Here is a 26,941-nt window from a genome sequence, read left to right on the forward strand (position 1 = left end):
AGTTTAATCCATATTTAGGGGTTAGGTGAGCATCTGTAGGTGGGAATAAGGTAGTTAAAAGGGGACATAGGACTATTCACCCTATTTTCAAACATAAGATGTGCTACCATGCTCAGTACCACAAAGGAAAAAGAAAAATGCTGGTGCACAGGTTAAACACTAATGCCGGGTACACACTAGCCGATGTGTGTACCCGGCGATATTGGCTGCGGCGGAGACACGGCGGGGTGCCGACATCAGCAAGTGCCGGCAGGGAGGGAGCGATGGTGGGAGAGAATGGTCCTTCTGAGCAATATCTTTTACTTTCTCGTTTAGTGTGTATAGGGCTTTAGAATACTGATAGTCAAAATAATTTTGATAAACTTTTACAATTAACATGGCGTATAAGTGAGGTTCTTAACACATATTTGGCAAAATATGTGAGCTCATCTACCTCGTCCAGGTGAACTACAGGTTCCTAAATTGCCGACTACATATTAGAATGGGCTCTATTTAAAGGTAAAACCTATATACATTTATATAATGTGTTAGTATATGAGATGTTACGGAGTCATCTAATGAAGTTCAACTGGATGTGGTGGATGGGCCTGTTCTGTTATATTGTACTAGGAATCTGTTATATTGTACTAGGCCTGTTCTGTTATATTGTACTAGGAAGTTGCAAAGTCTGTGGTGTGCTAAATGATAGACACATCAGTATATTCATTTTTGTGTATTGTGTGGTATAGTGCATCTTGAGTACATAGATACCAGTATATCTTACACAATGCTGTGCTTGCGTATCTGAGACTGCATAATATTATGCCATATTCTTTGTGAGATGACTATATCCACCCCGTGGATGGTCACTCCTCTTCAGCGGGCCCCTATATTTCCCTGGTGGGCCCTTAATGCACCAGTCTGACACTGTGTATTAAAATGTGTTACATAAAGATACATTATTACAGATATCTGAAACAGTAGAGAGGTTCATAAATAAAAATAAATATTGAGTTAGTTATGTGGAATATATTAAAAGGTTGGTACTATGTATATGTAAATATGTGGGCCACTTTATAGTTCTTTGTAGGTAGACACAGGGCCGGCTCCAGGCCTACTAGCACCCTGAGCGAAAACATGTAAAAGCGCCCCCCCACCAATGCGCGCGTTCCAGGAAAAGTGGACGTGGCCTCTTGGAAAGTGGGCGTGGCCTCATAACTTCATATTATTAGACTATAAATAAATATATTTTCACACACCCTCTACGCACACAATTAGCAGCCTCACACATAACAGCCACAGTAGTGTTCCTTACACACAATGTCTCCAGTATAGTGTCAGATAGACATGATATGCCCCCCAGCAGTGCCAGCTACACACAATATGCCCCCCTAGCAGTGCCAGTTACACGATAGTGTTCACTTTTTAGGGCAGGGAGGGCACATTTTTAAGTTAGGAGGGCAAAATGACGTACATACTGTAATGCTTGGTGCTCATCTACCTACATGGCAAAGCATGGACAGTGCGCGCCGAAGGCGCGCTGCAAAAATTTAGGGGCGTTGCTTCGTGGGGAAGGTGCGTGGCCACATAATAGTGGCAATTCGCATTACACCACACAGTAGTGCAGTTAATACACACTGCGCCAGGCAGAGCTTGTTAGACACTTTGCGCCAGGCAGAGCACGTTAGACACTTTGCGCCAGGCAGAGCACGTTAGACACTTTGCGCCAGGCAGCGCACGTTAGACACTTTGCGCCAGGCAGAGCACGTTAGACACTTTACGCCAGGCAGAGCACGTTAGACACTTTGCCTAGCCACAGACGCCTAGCGGGAACACTACATGATATGCTCCCCAGCCGTGCCAGCTACACATGACATGCCCCCCAGCAGTGCCAGCAACACATGACATGCCACCCAGCAATGCCAGACACATAAATGGCCACACAGTGCCAGATATGTAGATACAGAAAAGCCCCCACAGTGCTAGATAAATGCCCCCACATTGCTAGATAAATGCCCCCACAGTGCCAGATAAATGCCCCCAGTGCCAGATAAATGTCCCCACAGTGCGCCCCACAGTGCCAGATAAATGTCCCCACAGTACCAGATAAAATGATAAATGTCCCCACAGTGCCAGATAAATGTCCCCACAGTGCCAGATAAATGCCCCCACAGTGCCAGATAAATGTCCCCACAGTGCCAGATAAATGCCCCCAGTGCCAGACAAATGCCCCCAGTGCCAGACAAATGTCCCCAGTGCCAGACAAATGTCCCCACAGTGCCAGACAAATGCCCCCACAGTGCCAGATAAATGTCCCCACAGTGCCAGACAAATGCCCCCAGTGCCAGATAAATGTCCCCACAGTGCCAGATAAATGCCCCCACAGTGCGCCCCACAGTGCCAGATAAATGTCCCCACAGTGCCAGATAAATGCCCCCAGTGCCAGACAAATGCCCCCAGTGCCTGACAAATGTCCCCACAGTGCCAGACAAATGCCCCCACAGTGCCAGATAAATGTCCCCACAGTGCCAGATAAATGCCCCCACAGTGCGCCCCACAGTGCCAGATAAATGTCCCCACAGTGCCAGATAAATGTCCCCACAGTGCCAGATAAATGCCCACAGTGCCAGACAAATGTCCCCACAGTGCCAGATAAATGCCCCCACAGTGTGCCCCACAGTGCCAGATAAATGTCCCCACAGTGCCAGACAAATGCCCCCAGTGCCAGATAAATGTCCCCACAGTGCCAGATAAATGCCCCCACAGTGCGCCCCACAGTGCCAGATAAATGTCCCCACAGTGCCAGATAAATGCCCCCAGTGCCAGACAAATACCCCCAGTGCCAGACAAATGTCCCCACAGTGCCAGATAAATGCCCCCACAGTGCGCCCCACAGTGCCAGATAAATGTCCCCACAGTGCCAGACAAATGCCCCCAGTGCCAGATAAATGTCCCCACAGTGCCAGATAAATGCCCCCACAGTGCCAGATAAATGTCCCCACAGTGCCAGACAAATGCCCCCACAGTGCCAGACAAATGCCCCCAGTGCCAGACAAATGTCCCCACAGTGCCAGACAAATGCCCCCAGTGCCAGACAAATGCCCCCAGTGCCAGATAAATGCCCCCACAGTGCCAGATAAATGCCCCCACAGTGCCATCCTTACTGCTGTCCATGTCCGGGCGGGCGTGCGTGCGGGTGCGGGCGGGGCCGGGTGCGCGGCCGGGTGCGGGCGGGAGGGCGGGCGGCCAGGAAGCGTCCAAGGCGCTTGTGTGCGCTGTGTGCGCTGCGCCAGCGTCTGACGTTAGATACCGGCGCCGCTCAGCGCGTACAGTGCACACAAGCGCCTGCAGTGACCAGGGCCGGCTGCATGTTCGAATATGGCGGCGCCAGCGCGCGGCGCCCATTAAGGGTGGCGCCCTGCGCGGCCGCTCTATTCGAACATGCCTAGAGCCGGCCCTGGGTAGACATTAGGAGTATGATCTAGTAAATGTATTTATGTCATGTGTCCATCTGTCGTTACTTTGTGTTATGTATATATGCTCAGAGTAAACAGTTCCACAGCTGTTGTTACTCACATTCTCAAGTCACTGGCATGTTTTATACAAACCTACATACATTACAGTGGGGATCAGAAATTCTGACAGTATGTTAATATTTACTGCACAACCCAAAACTTTTCATACCAGAAACATTATTACTCCATAAAACAGGAAGGAGAGAATACATAATCGAATCGGTGTGTCGAGGATGCAGTCAACCTGGGCCTGCACTACATTCTACAGCACCTAGACATTCCCGGTACCTACGCGAGGGTCCTGTTTGTCGATTTCAGCTCGGCCTTCAATACAATCGTCCCCAGCATCCTCCACCCCAAATTACTTCGCCTAGGGGTCCCAGAAGCTACCTGTTCCTGGATAATAGACTTCCTGACAGATAGGACACAGGTGGTGAAAGCGGGGGAATTCACCTCTCAAGCGCGGTCCATTAGTACAGGGGCCCCTCAGGGCTGTGTCCTCTCACCCCTGCTCTTCTCCCTGTACACAAATGACTGTACCTCAGAGGCGCAATCAGTAAGGATCATCAAATTCGCCGATGACACCACCGTCATCGGCCTCATCAAGGATGGGGACGAATCGGCCTATAGACGGGAAGTAGACCGGCTGGCCCAGTGGTGCATCCACAACAACCTTGAGCTCAACCCCCTCAAAACTGTCGAGATGATAGTGGACTTCAGGAAGAAGTCATCTAGTGCACCTCCGCTAACGATTGCTGACAGTGTGGTATCGCTAGTGGACTCCTTCAAGTTTCTAGGGACCACAATCTCCAGGGACCTTAAATGGGGGTCCAACGCTGACGCCACTGTTGGGAAAGCACAGCAGAGGTTGTTCTTCCTCAGGCAACTAAGGAAGTTCAACATCCCACAGAAGCTTCTGCTCCTCTTCTACTCCGCGATTGTGGAGTCGGTACTGTGCTCCTCGATACTCGTATGGTACAGCTCCGCCAGCGCGAGGGACAGATGCAGGCTCTAAAAGGTGTTTTGAACCGCAGAGAAGATCATCGGGGCCGACCTTCCCTCAGTCCAGGACCTGTACTAAAAAGCGGGCAATGAAGAGCTAAAAAGCGGGCAATGAAGATAGCAAAAGACTATTATTATTATTATTAGTAAAAGCATTATTTTACCATTTGGTGACGGTTGCACTATTTTAAGGTGGCGCCATGTTATAGTGGATTCATAACCATACTCTTTTAAACACTTGGTATTTACAGTAAATATAAATATTCGCTCACACACATAAAACCCATGTAATTGTATCCAGGGGCACCACAATATTTTTAGGTTGGGGAGGCAAGATATAATTTCATTTTGCACCTCTAAATCACTGAATTCCGCCCCCCTCAGGGGCAGCTGGAGTTACCTGCCACAAACATCTACCTGATGACAGAGATATATCTATCAACAATATTACAGATGTAGCCCTGGTCATTTTTCTGCGATGCGCCATGCTGCATTGCGGGCCACAAGAAGGTTTGAAGCCATGAAAAAGAGTTTAGAAGTGAGCCAGAGGAGAAGTTGCCCATGACAACCAATCAGCTGCTACTGATAACTGTTGCCTCAAAGCTGATTGGGCAACTTCTCCAATGGCTCACTTCTCCACTCTTTTCAGGAGTTCACACATCCACCCCTTCCCCCCCACAGTACACTCAAGCACAAATAACACTCCTTTATTATCCCAGTTCATGTGGTACTTGCATGTTTAGTAATCCGTACACCATTGGCACCTTCTACCGCTATAAGGTAAGGTTACACAATAACCTTCTATACGGGTACATTTACTCTGTTATAAGTATGCCATAAAAACTACCCCTTAACAATCAGCACTATATTTCTCTGTACTTATGAAGCTCTATACTTATCACTATCTACATACACAGAATAAATACACTAAAAACAAATGAATTAGTATATCCACTCACATTTATAAACAGATCTGAGCATTAGAACCCTCCATCGCTGGAATTCTTAATGTTTTATGAAGTTTTAAGGATTTATTGCTGCTGCAGAAATAAAAGGCACACCTAGGTAAGTTTTAACTCTATCTGAATTTCTGTAGTGCTTAGGATGAGAGAGGCTGATGCAAGTTCCACTAATTCTTAGCAGTGAAGAGGTTAAACGGTACATGTCCTTTACAGCCCTTTGGTGCTGTTTCAGAAATTGTACTTTGTATTCTTAAATCACAACTTTTTCCATAATACTCTACTAAAGATTAAAGGCAGGGTTGTAGAGTGAACCGACAATGGAACAATATCCACTAGGGCATTAGAAATCCAACGTAAGTCTTTTAGAATCTTTTCTACTTCCATATTTAGATGTTGACATCTACTATATTGTTTTCTCATGAGTTCAAATCTTGGCCATGCACGAGAGACCAGCTGTTTCTGCAGCTGGATGAAGTCAAGATGTATAATGTACAAAACCTTCATATTATTCTGTTTATTTTGTCCTTAGGTCTGCAAAATCCCACCAGATCTTCTCCTGCCAATGAATACTTTTAAGATTTTAAAATTGAAGAAAGACCATTATACAGTACATTTTTGTAATTGAAACTAAAGTGAATAATTTCACAGCAAATTATTATGTTCTTTTAGAATTTTCAGTATATTTTGTGCCTACATTTTACGCTTTTTTTTTTTAAGCTGACTAGGAAATATCGCGCCATACAAATACATATTTTTTTTCTTATAATAACACTACAAGTAAAGGGCCCCATGCACTACAACGATAATGCCTGATTTCATCCGATTTCGACCTTTCAGCCTGATAGATCAGATGAAAAGTGACAAATGGGATGTGTTTTACATCCGATCCAAAGCGCGGTCCAGTGAGCATTGGATTGGAGCCCCTAGGTCGTTAGTGCTGCACTCGTGATATGTCAGTTCCCGCAGGCATGGCTGGGATCGCATAAGATACATCGTATGCAAAAGGACCGCATACGATGTATCCTATGCGATCCTGCCTCCCGGGAGGCTGCCGGCGGTTCAAGGGAAATCGTATGAGACATGAGGGTCCGACATGTCGCTGTAGTGTATGGGGCCCTTAACATTCACAAATATATACATTCAGAATAAGTTTTTCTTTTACTTTTAAATATTTTTACTTAGTTTAAAAAATAATAATGCAGTGCAGGGAGGCACCAGGAATGGAGAGGCACTCTCCCTGCACTGCATCCCTATACTGAGCTGATGTCCCCCCGCTGCTGCTGCCAGCTGCTGCTGCACCTGTCACACTCTATGACAGGCAGCGGCACCGGCAGCATGAAGCCTCCCCTCCCCTGTGTCAGTGCAGTGTGCTGACTTAAAAGGGTGCGGAGCTACGCAGAACTGGGGGGCAGAGCTACATGGGACCAGGCTGAACAGGAGGATGATCTGCTCCAGCTCCGGCCTGCCAGACTTCCTTAGGTAAAAGTATGGAAAGAGAGTGAGTGAGTGAGTGAAAGCGTGTGTGTGTGTATGTATGTATATGTGTGTATGTGTAATATATGTGTGACTGTATGTGTGTATAGTATGTATGTGTGTGTGTGTATCTGTGTGTGTGTGTGACTGTGCGGCATAATGTATGTAAGCATCACTGCTACAGGGGGAGTTACGTGTGTAAGCGTCACTGGTACAGGGTGGCATTACGTGTGTAAGCGTCACTGGTACTTGGAACGTTACATGTGTAAGCGTCAGCACTACAGGGGGCATTACGTGTGCACGCTGCTTTATGTGTGTAAGTGTCACTAATACAGGGGGCGTTCTGTGTGTAAGCGTCACTACTACAGGGGGCATTACGCGTGTAAGTGTTACTGGTACTGGGGTATTACGTGTGTAAGCATCACTGAATGGATAGCGCGTGGGAGCGCTCCATCAGCCACGTGCTGCCGTCGCAGCTTTTACTGAAGCCGCCTGTGAGCCCCGCCGCTGAAATGGATGAGAGAGATTGAGATCCGCCGCAGCCTCTAACGAAGCCGCCTGTGAGCCTCACCGCTGAAATGGAGGAGAGGGAGTGAGAGCCGCCGTAGCATCTACTGCAGCCGCCTGTGAACCCCCCCCCGCTGAAATGAAGGAGAGGGAGTGAGAGTAGTCGCAGCCTCTTCTGAAGCCGCCTGTGAGCCCCGCTGCTGAAATGGAGGAGAGGGAGTGAAAGCAGTCGCAGCCTCTACTGAAGCCGCAGTGAGACCCGCTGCCGCCTCCTCAGCTGGGTGCCCCAGTATATCAGTTAGTCCTGCCTGTTAGTTCTGGATGCCGCATCGCCCACACAGGTGAAAAAACACACACACACACACACACACACACACACACACACACACACACTCTCTCTCTCTCTCACACACACTCTCTCTCTCTCTCTCTCACACTGTTAGGGTCTCCTGCCCTGTGCTGCCACGTCGTCATGGCAACCGGGAGACAAGTGCTAGTGGAGTAACCTGAGCGCAGCTGATACTCCGGTTCGGGTCTTTTGCTGTGCAGTGGTTATAGGCTCTGTGCACGGCAGGGGATCCGGTGCTGGTTTTTGTGCTCACAGTCTGTGAGGTCTGAGTGGGGCGTGGACAGCACCTGCTTTATAAGGCCTCTTTTCAGGGTAAGCAGATGCTGCTGAATCTCTGTTGGTTAGTCAGTTCATGAAAGTTAGCCAGTACTGTGTAGCTTTGTATTTGTTTGTTGCTTACTGCAAATAGGCCTGGGGATTTGGTATTACACTCTGCCAATCCAGACCTAGCAGTAAGACTGGAGTCAGTCGTTTAGCTTGCTGGGGTTCTGTTATTACTCTGTGAACTTAGCAAGTTTGCGGCTGTATTCTAACACTTGCCTGTCTAATCCTGTCTCACTGTGCTAGGTGTCAGGGGTCAGTTTAGTGGCAGTAAGCTTAAACCTGTGCACTGCAAGTGAGAATCAGGATTGTGGAGGCTCTCCTTGTGTCTATCATTCCATCTCTGACCAAGGAGTTTACTGCCACACCCGTTGGTAACCCTTTAGGGTTTTGCTGTTGCCCTTAGCAACAGCATTTCGGGTTCTCTACGTATTAAAACACAACATCTTGCTTTTTACATCTGAGCAGTTCTAATACAAGGGAGATACCCAGTTCCTTAGCCTCTGGGCTTCTCTGTTCACTGTGTGTGTATTTTGTTACCCTATCACCTTCTGTGTACGTTATGTCATATTCCCCAGTTTGTCTGTGAGTCCATTTGTTTTGCATAACAGTTCAAACACCAGTACATTCCTGCAGACACTGGAGTGCATAACAGTTCTGACACTAGTACTTTCCTGCAGGCACTGGTGTGCATAACATATTCAGCAGCCTAATACTCCTGTTGAAATTTTGTGGGAATATGGAGCATACCCCTCAAAATACGTTGCAACAGGTGGTCGATCAGGTGCAGGTCCTGACTCGGCAATTTAATGATTTGTCCATTAAAATGCACACCTCCCAGGCTGCTGGCGGAGCTCCCGCAGCAGCAGCACCTGCAGGGGTTAAGGAGCCGAAAGTAAATCTCCCGGATCGTTTTTCTGGAGATCGCTCGCAGTTCTTTTGTTTCAAGGAGAGCTGCAAGCTATACTTCCGGCTTAGGCCTCAGTCTTCTGGGTCGGAGATTCAGCGGGTGGGCATAGTGATTTCCTTGCTACAAGGAGACCCACAGGTCTGGGCATATGGGTTGCAGCCTGACTGTCCGTCGCTTAAAAGTGTTGATGCTTTTTTTACGGCACTGGGCATGTTGTATGATGACCCTGACAAGACGGCCTCAGCCGAGGCTCAGATTTCGATCCTTAAGCAAGGGCGAAGGCCAGTTGAGGTTTACTGTACGGAGTTTCGGAGGTTGGCCCATGATACCCAGTGGAATGACCCAGCCCTGAGACACCAGTACCGAAGAGGTCTTTCTAACCAGATAAAGGACCAACTGGTACAATATCCCTTGCCTGATAGCTTGGATCAGCTCATGCAGTTATCCATCCGGGTGGATAGACGGCTGAGAGAGCGTAGGCTTGAAAGGGAGACTGAGATTTCCTTCCTTCCCAAGGGAACCTCAGACTCTGAGGAATTTTCTGAGGAGCCTATGCAGATTGGGGCTACCCGCCTCTCCTCGCGTGAGAAGACGCGGAGGAGACAGCAGGGGTTGTGTTTGTACTGTGGGAATAAAGGTCATGTGGTAGTATCATGCCCAGAAAAGCCGGAAAACTTCAGGGCCTGAGGGTGATGGGAAATATCCTGTCAGGCCAGAAGTCAGAATTTCCCAAGAAGACTTTTATCATTCCGGTGACCTTGAAGATCCTCGGTCAAACTGTCAAGACTGAGGCCTTTGTGGACAGTGGGGCCGACGGGGTTTTTATGGACCGCCAATTCGCCCTAAAACACTCTGTTCCCTTAGTACCCTTGGCATCGGAAATTGAGATTTGTGGGTTAAACGGGGAACCATTATCCCAAGGTAAAATTACCTCTTGCACTAGCCAGATTTCTTTGTTTATTGGAGCCACACACTCTGAAAAATTGTCCTTTTATGTGACTGTCTGTACTTTTGCCCCATTGGTGTTGGGGTTACCCTGGTTAAGGGCCCACAATCCTCAATTTGACTGGGTCTCTGGGGAGATTCTTAGTTGGGGTACTGATTGTTTCAGGAGTTGCTTGAGCCTTCCAGTCAGGCTCTCGCAGCTAAGTTTGCCAGGATTGCCAGGGTGTTATGCAGATTTTGCGGACGTGTTCTCCAAAAAAGTTGCAGAGGTACTACCTCCCCATCGCCCCTATGACTGTGCCATTGATTTGTTGCCAAATGCTAAGCTTCCCAAGAGCAGGTTGTACTCCCTGTCACGTCCTGAGACTCAGGCTATGGCAGAGTACATTCAGGAGAACTTGGCTAAGGGATTTATCAGACCTTCACAGTCTCCAGTTGGGTCGGGGTTCTTCTTCGTGGGTAAAAAGGACGGTTCGTTGCGACCCTGCATCGACTTCAGGGAATTGAACCGTATCACGATTAAAAACTCATACCCACTGCCTCTCATTTCGGTCTTGTTTGACCAGCTTCGTACTGCCACCATTTTTTCTAAGATTGACCTACGCGGTGCGTACAATCTAATCCGAATAAGAGAGGGGGATGAATGGAAGACTGCCTTTAATACCCACTCAGGGCATTATGAATATTTGGTGATGCCTTTTGGGCTCTGTAATGCCCCGGCAGTCTTCCAGGATTTCATGAATGATGTGCTCAGGGAATATTTGGATAGATTCTTAGTTGTATACTTAGATGACATCCTAATCTTCTCCCATTCCCTGGAGGAACATCGGAAGCATGTACGCTTAGTCCTCCAGAAACTCAGAGACCACCGGCTTGGGGCGAAGCTGGAGAAGTGCGAATTTGAAGTTCAGCAAATCGCATTTCTAGGATATATTATCTCCCCAGAAGGTTTCCAAATGGAGGGTTCCAAGGTACAGGCAGTCCTGGATTGGGTGCAGCCCACTAGTTTGAAGGCGCTTCAGCGTTTCCTGGGCTTTGCGAATTTTTATAGACGATTTATCGCTGGATTTTCGTCTATAGTGGCGCCCTTGGTGGCACTCACTAAGAAAGGGGCGGATGTTGCTCACTGGTCTTGTGAGGCTAAAGCGGCTTTTGCCCGTCTCAAAAGGGCATTTGTTTCGGCCAAGGTGCTGCGACACCCAGATCCAGAGCGTCCTTTTGTGGTGGAGGTGGATGCCTCTGAGATGGGTATTGGGGCAGTGCTTTCTCAGATGGGAGTGTCTGATAATCGCCTTCATCCCTGTGCTTACTTTTCCCGTAAATTTTCGCCTGCCGAGATGAATTATGACGTGGGTAACCGGGAATTGTTGGCTATTAAGGATGCACTCGAGGAGTGGAGACACTGGCTTGAGGGGGCTAAGTTTGTGGTCTCAATTCTCACTGACCATAAGAATCTGGCATATTTAGAGTCAGCGAAGCGTCTCAATGCCAGGCAGGCACGATGGGCTTTGTTTTTTGCTCGCTTTAATTTTTTGATAACATATCGCCCTGGGTCAAAAAACATCAAGGCTGATGCGCTCTCGCGGAGTTTTGCTCCAATCCAGGAGACCACCGAGGAGCCGTTGCCCATTGTTTCCCCATCATGTATTAAAGTGGGCATTACCCACTTATCATTAGTCCTTAGAGCACAGGAGCAAGCTCCTCCAGACCTTCCGGTAGGTCTTTTGTTTGTGCCTCCTAGGTTAAGACAGCGAGTGTTCCTGGAATTCCATGCCAAGAAGTCGGCAGGTCACCCGGGTATTGCCAGAACTCGGGAGTTGCTATCTAGGGCGGTGTGGTGGCCCTCGGTGGCTAAGGATGTGGATCAGTGGGTTCGGGCATGTGACATCTGTGCCCGAAATAAGACTCCTAGAGGGGTTCCTGTTGGCCCATTACATCCACTCTCTATCCCATCTAAGCCATGGACCCACATTTCAATGGATTTTGTGGTGGACTTGCCCAAATCCTCGGGGATGACAGCCATCTGGGTTGTCGTTGACAGGTTTTCGAAGATGGCGCACTTCGTTCCACTGGTTGGGCTGCCATCAGCCAGACGCCTGTCTGAATTATTTATGCTGCATGTTGTGCGTCTCCACGGGTTGCCACTTGATGTGGTCTCTGACCGCGGATCCCAGTTTGTGGCCAAATTCTGGAGGGCATTTTGTTCTGATCTCCAGATTTCTGTCAGCTTGTCGTCAGGCTACCATCCGCAGTCTAATGGGCAGACTGAAAGGGTGAACCAGTCCTTGGAGCAGTTCCTCAGGTGTTATGTCTCCAAGTGTCAGACTGACTGGGTTGCTCATCTGTCCATGGCGGAGTTTGCCTATAACAACGCGGCTCACTCTGCTACAGGGATCTCTCCCTTCCTTTGTGTGTATGGGCATCATCCTAAGGCCAATTCTTTTGACCCCCTGGACTCCACGCCTGGTGGTTCCTCTGTGGTTTCGGTCCTTAGAGGTATTTGGCGGAAAGTGAAGAAAGCCCTTGTGTCTGTGTCATTAGTGACCAAAAGGGTTTTTGATAAGCGGAAAAGACCCTGCAGCTTCAAATTAGGAGACTTCGTCTGATTGTCTACCAAGAATTTGAAGTTGAGACAGCCATCTCATAAGTTAGGGCCCCGGTTCATCGGCCCTTATAAGATCACCAGGGTTATCAATCCGGTGGCATTTCAGTTAGATCTGCCCCGTTCTTTGGGTATCAATAAAACATTTCATTGTTCCCTTTTAAAACGGGCGATTAGTAATCCTTCTTCCAGTGGAAGACCTTCCCCTCTTCTGATACGTGGCCAGAGGGAGTTTGTTGTTGAAAGGATTCTTGACTCCAAGGTGGTTCGGGGTCGGCTGTCATTTTTGGTGCACTGGAAGGGGTATGGCCCGGAGGAGCGGTCGTGGGTGCGCAGTTGTGATCTTCATGCCCCCAGACTGATACGCTCTTTCTTCTCGCAGTTCCCCGATAAACCCGGTGGTAGGGGTTCTTTGACCCCTCGTCAGAGGGGGGGTACTGTTAGGGTCTCCTGCCCTGTGCTGCCACGTCGTCATGGCAACCGGGAGACAAGTGCTAGTGGAGTAACCTGAGCGCAGCTGATACTCCGGTTCGGGTCTTTTGCTGTGCAGTGGTTATAGGCTCTGTGCACGGCAGGGGATCCGGTGCTGGTTTTTGTGCTCACAGTCTGTGAGGTCTGAGTGGGGCGTGGACAGCACCTGCTTTATAAGGCCTCTTTTCAGGGTAAGCAGATGCTGCTGAATCTCTGTTGGTTAGTCAGTTCATGAAAGTTAGCCAGTACTGTGTAGCTTTGTATTTGTTTGTTGCTTACTGCAAATAGGCCTGGGGATTTGGTATTACACTCTGCCAATCCAGACCTAGCAGTAAGACTGGAGTCAGTCGTTTAGCTTGCTGGGGTTCTGTTATTACTCTGTGAACTTAGCAAGTTTGCGGCTGTATTCTAACACTTGCCTGTCTAATCCTGTCTCACTGTGCTAGGTGTCAGGGGTCAGTTTAGTGGCAGTAAGCTTAAACCTGTGCACTGCAAGTGAGAATCAGGATTGTGGAGGCTCTCCTTGTGTCTATCATTCCATCTCTGACCAAGGAGTTTACTGCCACACCCGTTGGTAACCCTTTAGGGTTTTGCTGTTGCCCTTAGCAACAGCATTTCGGGTTCTCTACGTATTAAAACACAACATCTTGCTTTTTACATCTGAGCAGTTCTAATACAAGGGAGATACCCAGTTCCTTAGCCTCTGGGCTTCTCTGTTCACTGTGTGTGTATTTTGTTACCCTATCACCTTCTGTGTACGTTATGTCATATTCCCCAGTTTGTCTGTGAGTCCATTTGTTTTGCATAACAGTTCAAACACCAGTACATTCCTGCAGACACTGGAGTGCATAACAGTTCTGACACTAGTACTTTCCTGCAGGCACTGGTGTGCATAACACACACACTCTCACTGTAATGTGTAAAAAAGGGGGACTCTGCTGCCTAATTTGTAAAAAAGGGGGACTCTGCTGCCTAATGTGTAAAAAAGGGGGACTCTGAAACAGGGGGACTGTGCTGTCTAATGTGTAAAAAAGGGGGACTCTGAAACAGGGGGACCCGGCTACCTGATGTGTAAAAAAGGGGGACTCTGCTGCCGTAATGTGTAAAAGGGAGCTCTGCTGCCGTAATGTGTAAAAGGGAGCTCTACCTGCCATACTGTGTAAAAGGGAGCTCTGCCTGCTGCACTGTGTAAAAGGAAGCTATGTGGCCACGCTCCTTCCCCATGAAGCCACACCCATGTATTTTTGGCATTCACCTATGGTGCGCATTGGCCCTGTTTTATATTTCGGGGAGCGCCGATGCTGTTTCTTGCACACAGCGCTAAAATGTCTAGTTACGGCACTGGCATTATGTGTGTAAGCGCAACTGGTACAGGGGGCGTTTCGTCATTGGTACAGTGGGCGTTATGTGTGTAAGCATCACTGGTACAGGAGGGCATTACATGTGTAAGCATCACTGGTACAGGGGCGTTACGTGTGTAAGCATCACTGGTACAGGGGCGTTACGTGTGTAAGCATCACTGGTACAGGGGGCGTTACGTGTGTAAGCATCACTGGTACAGGGGGCGTTACGTGTGTAAGCGGCATTACTACAGGGAGCATTATGTGTATACGTGTCACTGCTACAGGGAGCGTTATGTGCGCTGTCCCTTTGTAAAGTATGAGAGGGCGCAAATTTATAGTTTGCAGGAGGGCGCCAAACACTCTAGCACCGGCCTTGGGTTTAAGGCAGGGAAGGAAGTGAAGTTATATAGGGTTGGTATATTGTGGGTGTTGCAGTATGCATTCTTACATAAAGGTAATAAGACAAAACCATGAAGCTTTGTATACAATAGTATGGTATAACTGCCATTTGGTATCCAACAAGGTTCTATGCTATCCCCCGTATTTTTTGCAGTATACATGCTACCACTGGCTATGCAAATGATACCCAACTGTACCTGTCTTTTGCTCTGGGCACTAAGAACCAAAGTACAACCCTAAATGGCGGTCTAGCTGAGCTCCAGGAGTGGATGAGTGCCAGTTGGCTGAGACTGAATCCTGATCAAACAGACATCCTTATGATAGGACCTCAACATCGAAGGACAAGTGTGCAGCATAGCCAACCAACTGGACTGACACTTGAGGGTACTGATGGGCAGATTTATTAAGTCTGGTGAAGTGATAAAGTGGAAGGTGATAATGCACCAGCCAATCAGCTCCTAACTTCCATAGTACAGGGTGGGTATAAAAAATGACAGGAGCTGACTCACTTGTGCGTTATCACCTTTCACTTTATCACTTCACCAGGCGTAATAAATCTGCCCTAGAATTACAAAACACTGATCATGTGCGGAAGCTTGGCATTGTCCTTGATGGTGGATTGACACTTAAACATCAGATATCGGGGGTAATTCCAAGTTGATCGCAGCAGGAATTTAGTTAGCAACTGGGCAAAACCATGTGCACTGTAGGGGAGGCAGATTTAACATGTGCAGAGAGAGTTAGATTTGGGTGTGGTGTGTTCAATCTGCAATCTAATTTGCAGTGTAAAAATATAGCAGCCAGGATTTACCCTGTACAGAAATAAAATGACCCACCCAAATCTAACTCTCTGTGCACATGTTAAATCTGCCTTCCCTGCAGTACACATGATTTTGCCCAATTGCTAACTAAATTCCTGCTGCGATCAACTTGGAATTACCCCCATCAGCCACAATCAAATCCTAATTCTTTCATCTGAATAATACAGCCAGAATCAAACACTTAATTTCCTCTGAAGATCTGTCACAAGTCATACATACATTTGTATCATCTCGATTAAGGTGCATACACACTGGGCGTTTTTGCCCAGCGTGTATGCACAGTGATGATGGCTGACATCGCTGGGCTGGAAAGCGCTCAGTGCATACTAAAGATGTGCGGCGGGCACTTTTCGTGTTTTGTGTTTTGGTTTTGCTTCTAATTCCACTTTCGTGTTTTGGTTTTGGAAGGTTTTGCCAAAACCACCCTTTCGGGTTTTAGTTTTGGTTTCGGATCTGGATGATTTTTGAAAAAAACTTAAAAACAGCTAAAATCACAGAATTTGGGGGTAATTTTGCTGCTACGGTATTATTAACCTCAATAACATTCATTTCCACTCATTTCCAGTCTATTCTGAACACCTCATAATATTGTTTTTAGGCCTAAAAGTTGCACTGAGGTAGCTGTATGACTAAGCTAAGCGACACAAACACCTGGCCCATCTAGGAGTGGCACTGCAGTTGCACACAGGATTTCACTTAAAAAAACTAGTCCCCAAACAGCACATCATGCAAAGAAGAAAAAAAGGTGCAATGAGGTAGCTGTATGACTAAGCTAAGCGACACAAGTGTGCAACACAAACAACATGGGACGTGCTGGAATTTGCCCAGATGTAATACACGCACAATATTGGTGGCACAGGATAGCGTACCCCTAAACCACACACACACACACACACACACACACACACACACACACACACACACACACACACACACGATAAAGCCTGTAAAATTAATTAGGATAATAGCCCTTTTATTTGGAGCTATTATAATAATACTACTAGGTGATTCATCCCGCATTACGGGAGCTCTTCACACTGTCGTAAGCAGCAGCGTATACCACTGTGACTGCCTCTTCACTGGAATGACTGATGGACAGGACACTACCACTCGTCTGATGCAGCACAATACAACAACACTGTAAGGGACTTGTGGTTGTTGTTATAATTATTATAATACTGTAGCAGTGGACATATAGCAGCAGCGTATATTGTCACTGGAATGACTGATGGACAGGACACTACCACTGGTCTGATGCAGCACAACACAACATCACTTTATACAGCTACACTGGATATAAGGCAGCAGAGGACACCAACACTGTGACTGGCTGGACTGATGCAGCACAATACACTGACTACACTGGACTGGACAGCACAATACAGCACCACTTTATACAGCTACACTGGATATATGGCAGCAGAGGACATCAACACTGTGACTGGCTGGACTGATGCAGCACAATACACTGACTACACTGGACTGGACAGCACAACACAGCACCACTTTATACAGCTACACTGGATATATGGCAGCAGAGGACACCAACACTGTGACTGGCTGGACTGATGCAGTACAATACCCTGACTACACTGGACTGGACTGAGCAGCACAAGACTCGTCACCCCACTTTCCCGCCCCCACACAGTGTTACGACCCGGATGCTCAGGACTGGAGAGATCTTATACAGTAGTCCAGAGCAGCAGGACGTAATGCTGGGAAAGGGAAACGGAATGGGAAATGTTACTACCTGGAGGCTCAGGACTGGAGAGATCTTATACAGTAGTCCAGAGCGGCAGGATGTAATGCAGGGAAAAGGGAAACGGAATGGGAATAGCCCCTGGCACCCTACCTCCGTTGTTTTACCCGTGCTGTCAATTCACTCTTGCGAGACTATGGTTTCTTGGGCCCATGGCAGCCGCGTTTGAAGGACGGATTAAGTCTGCCCAACTCCGATGCCCCCTCAGGTCTTAAGGAGAGACAAAGAGTGAACTGAGACAGGGTAATAACAAGGGGCCCTCTAACTGAAACAACAAGGCCAGGGGCTACTGGCTAACCTAAAACAAAAAGTATGCGCGGCTTGCCGCCAAGGAAAAGGACAACCAAAGATACCACTTGTCCACTCCCCTACACGGCACCGCCGAGCTCCGGGGAGGACAATGGAAGCGGAAACCTCCGCAATGCTCCAGTACAAACAAAACAATACTAAAGCGGCCTAGGCCGCAACACGCGGCAAGGCCGCCACTCACGAAACCCGGGTGAGAACCCCAACCGACTGCTACAGGTAAATGAGGACCAAAATGATTCCCAGGACCGGGTAACGAACTCCAAGATACAGGAACTCAGGGAGCAGGACGGACCGGATACGACAGACCAAGAACAGACGTTCACCAAACATGAGCAGCATGCAGGAAGCTATCACCGGCGTTAGTGTGAGGCACTGAGGAGGCATATAACAGGGAACCCTCCAATAGAAACACAAAGGCTAATGAACAAATGCCGTGCAGCTGCTTTGCTGCACGAGCAGGGGAAAACAGGTGAATGCTGATTAGTGCAACGGGGAACGCGGTCCGCCTGTGGCGTCCCCGTTGCTAAGGACCCGGCGGCCCTGCACGCACGGCGTCCTAGCGTTGCCAGGGAGCCGGCGGCTTGCGCGCGCCTAGGGTCCCGGCGTTGCTAGGCGCCGTGCAGAAGAGACAAGAAGAGAGGCGCGGCGCCCGTGACCGCTGCTCTGTCAGCGAGCGGGCGCACCGCCGCGCCTAACAGTACCCCCCCTCCTTGAGGAGGGGTTACAGAACCCCTAGAGCCGGGTTTCTGAGGAAACTCCTGAAAAAAATACCCTCTTACGTCTTGAAGCATGTAAATCTTTATCCAACACCCAAGACCTTTCTTCAGGGCCATAGCCTTTCCAGTGGACCAAAAAATAAAGTCGGCCCGAGACATCTTAGAATCTAAAACTTTCTCCACCAAGTACTCCTGCTGCCCCTGCACATTCACCGGAAGTCTACTCCGGGAAGCCCTCCAAAGAAATCTCCTGGAGGAAAAATACTGCTTCAGAAGGGAACAGTGAAACGTATTGCCAATCTTTAGTGATCTCGGTAAACGTAATCGAAAAGCAACTGGGTTGACCTTTTTAATGATAAGGAACGGTCCAATAAATTTGGGTCCTAATCTAGCCGAGGGCTATCGGAGCCTGATGTTGCGGGTTGACAACCACACCTTATCTCCCACCTTAAACGTGCATGGGCGCCGGGACCTGTCCAAAAAAATCTTTTCTCGGAAGGCAGCCTTCTTGAGGGCAAGGTGAACTTTTCTCCAAATAATTCTAAGACGGGAAGTTAAGGTCAACGAAGAGACTGGAACATGAGGGTAAAAAGAATTTGCTCTAGGATGGAAACCCAACACTGAAAAGAACGGAGACTCCTTGGTGGAGGAATGACAAGAGTTATTATAAGCAAACTCAGCCAACGGCAGAAATTCAGACCAATCATTCTGAAGTTTGGCCGAATATAACCTTAAGTACTGTTTTAATGACTGATTTACATGTTCAGTTTGTCCGTTAGACTGGGGATGATATCCAGATGTTAAAGAAAGTTTCATATTCAATGAGGCACAAAAACGTTTCCAGAATCGTGCGATGAATTGCGGACCCCCATCAGAGACAATATCCGTGGGTAAACCATGGAGCCTGAACACATGGCGGAGGAACAAAACTGCTAACCCTTGAGCAGAGGGTAACCGGGGGAGAGCAATGAAATGAGCCATTTTACTAAAACGGTCTACCACCACCCAAATGACCCGAAGGCCCGCAGAAAGAGGAAGGTCCACCACGAAATCCATGGATATATGTGACCATGGCCTGAGAGGAATGGCTAGAGGCATGAGTTGCCCGACTGGCAACGCTCGATCAACCTTGAACTGAGCACAAACCTGTCAGGAACGGACAAATTCTTTTTTAGAGAGACTAGGCCACCACACCGAACGAGATACTAGTTCCAAGCTCTTAGTGATACCTGGATGACCAGACACTTTGTTGTCATGGAACTCAGCTAGAACAGAGCCTCTCAGAAATTCAGGGACAAAAAGACGATCAGCAGGAGTAGCTTTGGGAGCCTGCTGTTGAAGCTGGACCAGCTGTGTAAATAAATCCTGTGTGAGGCCTGCCCGGATGATAGATGATGGAACAATGGGGGTGGTGGCAGGATGGTTATTGTGAACTGGAAGAAAACAACGTGACAGGGCGTCAGCTTTCGTATTCTTGGAACCGGGCCTGAAGGTGATAATAAACCTGAAACGAGTGAAAAACAATGCCCAACGTGCCTGCCGAGCATTAAGTCGTTTAGCTGACTCAATATATTGCAGGTTCTTATGGTCAGTAAACACTGTAATGGTATGCCTAGCACCTTCCAGCCAATGCCTCCATTCCTCGAAAGCCCATTTAACTGCCAACAATTCTTGATTACCAACATCATAGTTGGATTCTGCAGAAGAGAATTTCCTGGACATGAAGGCACAAGGGTGTAACTCCTGAGACTCCGGATCTTCCTGAGAAAGGATAGCCCCCACTCCAACCTCTGAGGCATCTACCTCGACTATAAAGGGGAGCTCCGGGTTAGGATGTCTGAGAATAGGAGCCGAGACAAAGGCCTGCTTCAAGGCCAGAAAGGCAGACTCAGCTTCTGGCGACCAATTGGAAGGGTCTGCTCCTTTTTTAGTCAAGGCTACAATTGGAGCGACCAAATCAGAAAAGGCATGAATGAAACGCCTATAATAATTTGCAAACCCTAAAAAGCGCTGAATTGCTTTTAAATTCGTGGGTTGCGCCCAATTAAGGATGGCCTGGAGTTTTTTCGGTTCCATATAAAACCCCTGGGGAGAAATAATATACCCCAAAAAGACACTTCCGTGATGTGGAAATCACATTTCTCAAGTTTAGCATATAAATGATTCTCCCGTAGCTTTTGAAGAACCAGACGCACATGGGAAACATGTTGTTCCAAAGACTCGGAGTAGATCAAGATGTCGTCTAAATAAACGACTACAAACTTCCCAAGAAAGTCACGAAGCACATCATTAATAAGGTCTTGAAATACCGCAGGCGCATTAGACAGCCCAAATGGCATCACCAGGTATTCATAATGACCTGACTGAGTGCTGAAAGCCGTCTTCCACTCATCCCCAGATCTTATTCGGATGAGGTTATAAGCTCCTCTAAGATCGATCTTAGAGAAGATGACGGCAGAGCGTAACTGATCAAAGAGCACTGAAATTAATGGCAAGGGATAGGTGTTCTTAACAGAAATTTTATTCAGAGCCCGAATGTCAATACATGGTCTGAGCGACCCATCTTTTTTCTCAACAAAAAAGAACCCTGCATTCAATGGAGACTTCGAGGGCCTAATGAAACCTTTTTTCAGGCTCTCCTGAATGTAATTATCCATAGCCGTGGTTTCTGGCCCAGACAGGGCATATAATCTCCCCTTAGGTAAAGTGGCATCTGGAATTAAGTCAATAGCACAATCATAGGACCGATGGGGAGGCAGAACGTCCGCGTTTCCTTTGGAAAAAACATCTGCAAAATCCTGATATTCCAAAGGAATAGATTCTGGGGTAACAGCCGCAACCCGAACTGGATGGGAAATACACTCCTTGCAACAAAAAGGACCCCATTGGGAAATCTCCCCAGACCGCCAATCTATGGTGGGATTATGAAAGGCAAGCCAGGGGTGACCCAAAACTACTGGAACTGCCGGACAATGTGTAAGGTAAAATTCTATTTCTTCTGAATGTTGGGCCCCCACTGTCAGCAATACTGGAGGTGTGCGGTGAGTAATAACCCCATTGGAAAGCGGACCCCCATCCAAGCCGTGCATGGTGATACGTCTATCTAAGGGTATCTGTGGAACGCCAAAAGCCTTAGCCCAAGCTAAATCCATAAAATTTCCTGCAGCTCCACTGTCGACGAAGGCCGACACCAACGAACTGAGGCTGCCAAAGGAAATCTTTACCAGAACTAATAAAGAATCTTTAGAGGAGATTAACTGCAGACCTAAGTAAACCCCCTCACCATTCACTTGGTCAAAGCGTTTTCCAATTTATTCGGGCAACTACGTGCGATATGTCCCTTGCCACCACAATACAAACAGAGACCAGATTTTAACCTTCTGGTCCTTTCCTCTGGGGACAGCCGGGAGAAACCCATCTGCATGGGCTCCTCGACGTCCTCAGGAAAAGTGTATACACATGGACTAGGCCTAAAAATTGTTCCTCTTTCAGCCCTCCGCTCTCGGAGACGACAATCAATTTTAATGGCAAGCTCCATGAGTTTGTCTAGAGTCTCAGGAGCGGGGTACTGAAGGAGACTGTCTTTAATAATTTCAGACAAACCGAGGCAAAATTGACTGCGCAGGGCCGGGTTATTCCAGCCACAGTCGTTCGACCAACCGCGAAACTCGGTACAATATGCTTCTGCTGGACCTTTCCCTTGTTTTAGAGCACGCAGATGGCTCTCAGCTGATGCTTCTCTATCAGGGTCATCATACAAAAGGCCTAAGGATTTAAAAAAGGCGTCTACTGATAGCAAGGCAGCATCATCTGATTTTAGCCCAAAAGCCCAGGTCTGTGGATCACCTTGGAGTAAAGATATGACAATCCCGACCCGTTGGGACTCAGTACCGGAAGAACGAGGCTTTAAACGAAAATAAAGCTTACAAGCTTCTTTAAAATTAAAAAAAATCCTTCCGACTACCCAAAAAACGATCAGGTAAATGCATCTTCGGTTTAGGAACCACACTCGGGGAGGCTCGCAAAAGATCTTCCTGCGATCTCACCCGAAGAGAAAGATCCTGAACCATCTGAGTTAACTCCTGAATCTGGTTGGCCAAAAGCTGACTGGGATTTGGACCTAACCATGCTGGATTCATGAGGACGAATTTCTAGGCCCACCAATACAAAAAATAAAACCCTTTATTATTTTTTATATTGGCCGGTGATAATGTTACGACCCGGATGCTCAGGACTGGAGAGATCTTATACAGTAGTCCAGAGCAGCAGGACGTAATGCTGGGAAAGGGAAACGGAATGGGAAATGTTACTACCTGGAGGCTCAGGACTGGAGAGATCTTATACAGTAGTCCAGAGCGGCAGGATGTAATGCAGGGAAAAGGGAAACGGAATGGGAATAGCCCCTGGCACCCTACCTCCGTTGTTTTACCCGTGCTGTCAATTCACTCTTGCGAGACTATGGTTTCTTGGGCCCATGGCAGCCGCGTTTGAAGGGCGGATTAAGTCTGCCAACTCCGATGCCCCCTCAGGTCTTAAGGAGAGACAAAGAGAGAACTGAGACAGGGTAATAACAAGGGGCCCTCTAACTGAAACAACAAGGCCAGGGGCTACTGGCTAACCTAAAACAAAAAGTATGCACGGCTTGCCGCCAAGGAAAAGGACAACCAAAGATACCACTTGTCCACTCCCCTACACGGCACCGCCGAGCTCCGGGGAGGACAATGGAAGCGGAAACCTCCGCAATGCTCCAGTACAAACAAAACAATACTAAAGCGGCCTAGGCCGCAACGCGCGGCAAGGCCGCCACTCACGAAACCCGGGTGAGAACCCCAACCGACTGCCACAGGTAAATGAGGACCAGAAGGATTCCCAGGACCGGGTAACGAACTCCAAGATACAGGAACTCAGGGAGCAGGACGGACCGGATACGACAGACCAAGAACAGACGTTCACCAAACATGAGCAGCATGCAGGAAGCTGTCACCGGCGTTAGTGTGAGGCACTGAGGAGGCATATAACAGGGAACCCTCCAATAGAAACACAAAGGCTAATGAACAAATGCCGTGCAGCTGCTTTGCTGCACGAGCAGGGGAAAACAGGTGAATGCTGATTAGTGCAACGGGGAACGCGGTCCGCCTGTGGCGTCCCCGTTGCTAAGGACCCGGCGGCCCTGCACGCACGGCGTCCTAGCGTTGCCAGGGAGCCGGCGGCTTGCACGCGCCTAGCGTCCCGGTGTTGCTAGGCGCCGTGCAAAAGAAACAAGAAGAGAGGCGCGGCGCCCGTGACCGCTGCTCTGTCAGCAAGCGGGCGCACCGCCGCGCCTAACACACAGACACTGAACACTGAGGACACGTCCTCTCAATACACTCTCAGAGACTGGAGTAAAAAAGGCCATGATGCGCGGCTCCTTATATGGAATCCAAATCCCACGAGAATCCGACAGCGGGATGATGACGTTTTGCTGCGTTCGGGTTTCTGAGTCAGGCAGGAAATCCCGAGCCTGGCTCGGAACCGAACTCGAAAGGCAAAGTCCGGTAGGGTTTGGTTCTCTGAGAACCGAACCCGCTCTTCTCTAGTGCATACACACTGAGCGATTTTCCCCCCTGCCCAGCGATGTCAGCGGGGGTGAGTGGCTTTCCATAGCAGGATGCTATGGAAAGCCACTCACCCCGCCGTTCATCAGCGCTCATCGCTTGTGCATACACACTGGGCGGCTTTGAGCTGAAAGCAGCTCAACACACCAAAAGTTAGCTGCTTTCAGCTCAAAATCACCCAGTGTGTATGGGCCTTTAGACTACTGTAATGCCCTCTACTTTGGTCTCCCAGCAAAAGAATTGCACCACTTACAGCTGGTACAAAATACAGCTGCCAGGCTGTTAACCAACCAGCCCCGTTCTAGCCACATATCTCCCATTCTCTACTCACTCCTCTGGCTGCCTGTAAGATGGCGAATCATCTTCAAGATTGGCTTACTGAGTTTCAAAGCAGTACATGACCAGGGCCCAAGATACCTGAAGCAGCTTCTGATTCCTTACTGCCCCACCATTACTGCGATCTGTAGATAATAATAGTAATAATAATAATAATAATATCTTTATTGTCATTAACAAACACCAAGGGCTGTCAACTGAAAAATCAAGCAAAACCATATTACATAACACAGATGTGTAGCAAGTTACATTTCAAGACCTAAAATGTAGACATTTCGACAATTTAACATACGTACTGCGCTCAGAAAGAAGCTGTTATGCAGCCTCTTTGTGCGTGAATAAACAGCCCTAAAGCGTCTATTTGATGGCAATCTTGAAAAGATTGGTTAGTTAGGATGACTAGAATCCCCCAAAATGGCCATAGATTTCTTAAGGATCCACTTTTCATATATTATTTATTTATTAACAGTTCTTATAAAGCGCAGCAAATTCCGTAGCGCTTTACAACTGAACACACGTGGAACGCACACTGGGGGGTTGCGAGCAACATTAGTGTTTGCTATTTAATGTGGGTCCGAGTGATCCATTTCTCAGATGGCTCCTGACTATTAAGGTGGTGATGACAAGATGCAAAGGTCTTTAACGATTATTTACTGACCGAAGTCGACAGACTGATAAATGACAATTCTACCTTATTTTATTATTGATCAAGTTGAATATATATGCATAATGATTGCCATGCTGCTGTTTTTCTATGCAATATCTTTGGATGTTTTATGCTGAGCCACCGGTTTGAGACCCCTTGGAGAGCCCTGTTTGGGTGAAAATAAAGATTATATGTGTTTGCTTTGAATAACATTGTTGAGTGCCCTTTTTCAAATAACTCTACTAGCTCTGGACCTGATGGAACAGAATTAAGGGAGCACCTACTTAAAAAAAATAACTATGGGAGTGTGCAGTTGTTCTACAGGGTGATTCAAAAGTCGCAGTACACCCTTTTGTTTCAAAAACTGTGCAGGAAATGGGAAAACTGAATACTCCAGTAAGGTATGGGTGAGGAGGGCTATTTTTTAGGGTATATACCAAACATGGGTGCCATCTTGAATGTAAGTCAGTTTTTTCAAATGGAAAGGGGGTCATGTAACATGTCAAGCAACATCATAATTTGCTGAAAAGTTTATTGCTGCAAACAGATTTGAAATAGCAGTTATGGTTCAAAAGTTACAACACTTTTTTGTTGGAATTACAGGCTGAACTGTTCTCCAAAAACATAGGTCTGCAAACTCGGTCCTCTTTACCCCACACAGTGCATGTTTTGCAGGTCTCCTCACAGAATAACAAGTGAAATAATTAACTCCACCTGCGGACCTTTTAAAATGTGTCTGTGAGTAATTAATACACCTGTGCACGTGCTGGGTTACCTGCAAAACATGCACTGTGCGGGGAAATGAGGACCGAGTTTGCAGACCTATGTCCAAAATGGACAGTAATTTAATGTGTGGGCATTGTGCTGCATTGTGGGCTGCTCACGAAGGATGCCAAAACCATTGTTGAGGTTGTCTCATCAGTAGCACTTTTTGGACGACCACTCCGTGACTTATCAGCCACAGTCCCAGTTTCTCGGAATTTGGAAATTAGGCACCTGACAGTGTTATGTGAAATTAGAGGTCTTTTTGGGTGCCGGTTGTTAAAATCTGCAGCTATGATATGGAAGCTTTGTTCTCCAGACATCAAAATGACATCAATTCTCTCCTCTTTTGTCAAAGCCATCTTCAGTTACATGCAACAAAAGGTGTTGTAACTTTTGAACCATAACTGCTATCTCAAATCTGTTTGCAGCAATAAACTTTTCAGCAAATGAGGATTTTGTTACATGACCCCATTTCCATTTGAAAAAACTGAATTAGATTCAAGATGGTACCCATGTTCAGTACATACCCTAAAAGATAGCCCCTTCACCCATACCTTACTGGAGTATTCAGTTTTCCCATTTCCTGCACAGTTTTTGAAACAATAGGGTGTACTGTGACTTTTGAATCACCTTGCAGATTGAAAGTTTGGGCACCCCAGGCAAAAATTCATTTTAATGTGCAAAAAGAAGCCAATGAAAGATGGAAAAATCTCCAAAAGGCATCAAATTACAGGCCCAAACTTTTGCAGACACCATTTTTTGTTTTCTGTTCCGTTGAAAGTGTAAATGATGGAAATAAAATCAAACTTTTTTTGACATGTTATAAGAATGTCTAATCTGTAATTTGATGCCTTTTGGAGATTTTTCCATCTTTCCTTGGCTTCTTTTTGCACATTAAAATGAATTTTTGCCTGGGGTGCCCAAACTTTCAATCCCCACTGTATGTATATATATATATATATATATATAAAGTAATTCGGGGATTTTCCACATAAAACAGCACACCATAGGTAGCAGAAATTTCAATTCATTTAATCCATATTAATTTTCCAAAGTTTCAATCCCCACTGTATGTATATATATATATATATATATATATAAAAGAAAGACAAGTTGGTATACTACGCCATATCAAGTTGAGGTTACATTGCATATTCAGTCAAATGAATACATAAATGACTGTAAGGATAATAAAGCAGCGTCCTCATTGGATTGAT

At 47.3% G+C, this 26,941-nt stretch overlaps 1 long non-coding RNA gene across 1 annotated transcript in view; it reads left to right on the forward strand.

The window, feature by feature from the left end:
• Positions 1–26,941, forward strand: part of LOC134916801 (uncharacterized) — a 49,544-nt gene that overhangs the window by 21,147 nt on the left and 1,456 nt on the right. The window lies entirely within an intron of this gene.

This window comes from Pseudophryne corroboree, chromosome 1 (assembly GCF_028390025.1).
Source record: "Pseudophryne corroboree isolate aPseCor3 chromosome 1, aPseCor3.hap2, whole genome shotgun sequence".
NCBI classification, from domain to species: Eukaryota; Metazoa; Chordata; class Amphibia; order Anura; family Myobatrachidae; genus Pseudophryne; species Pseudophryne corroboree.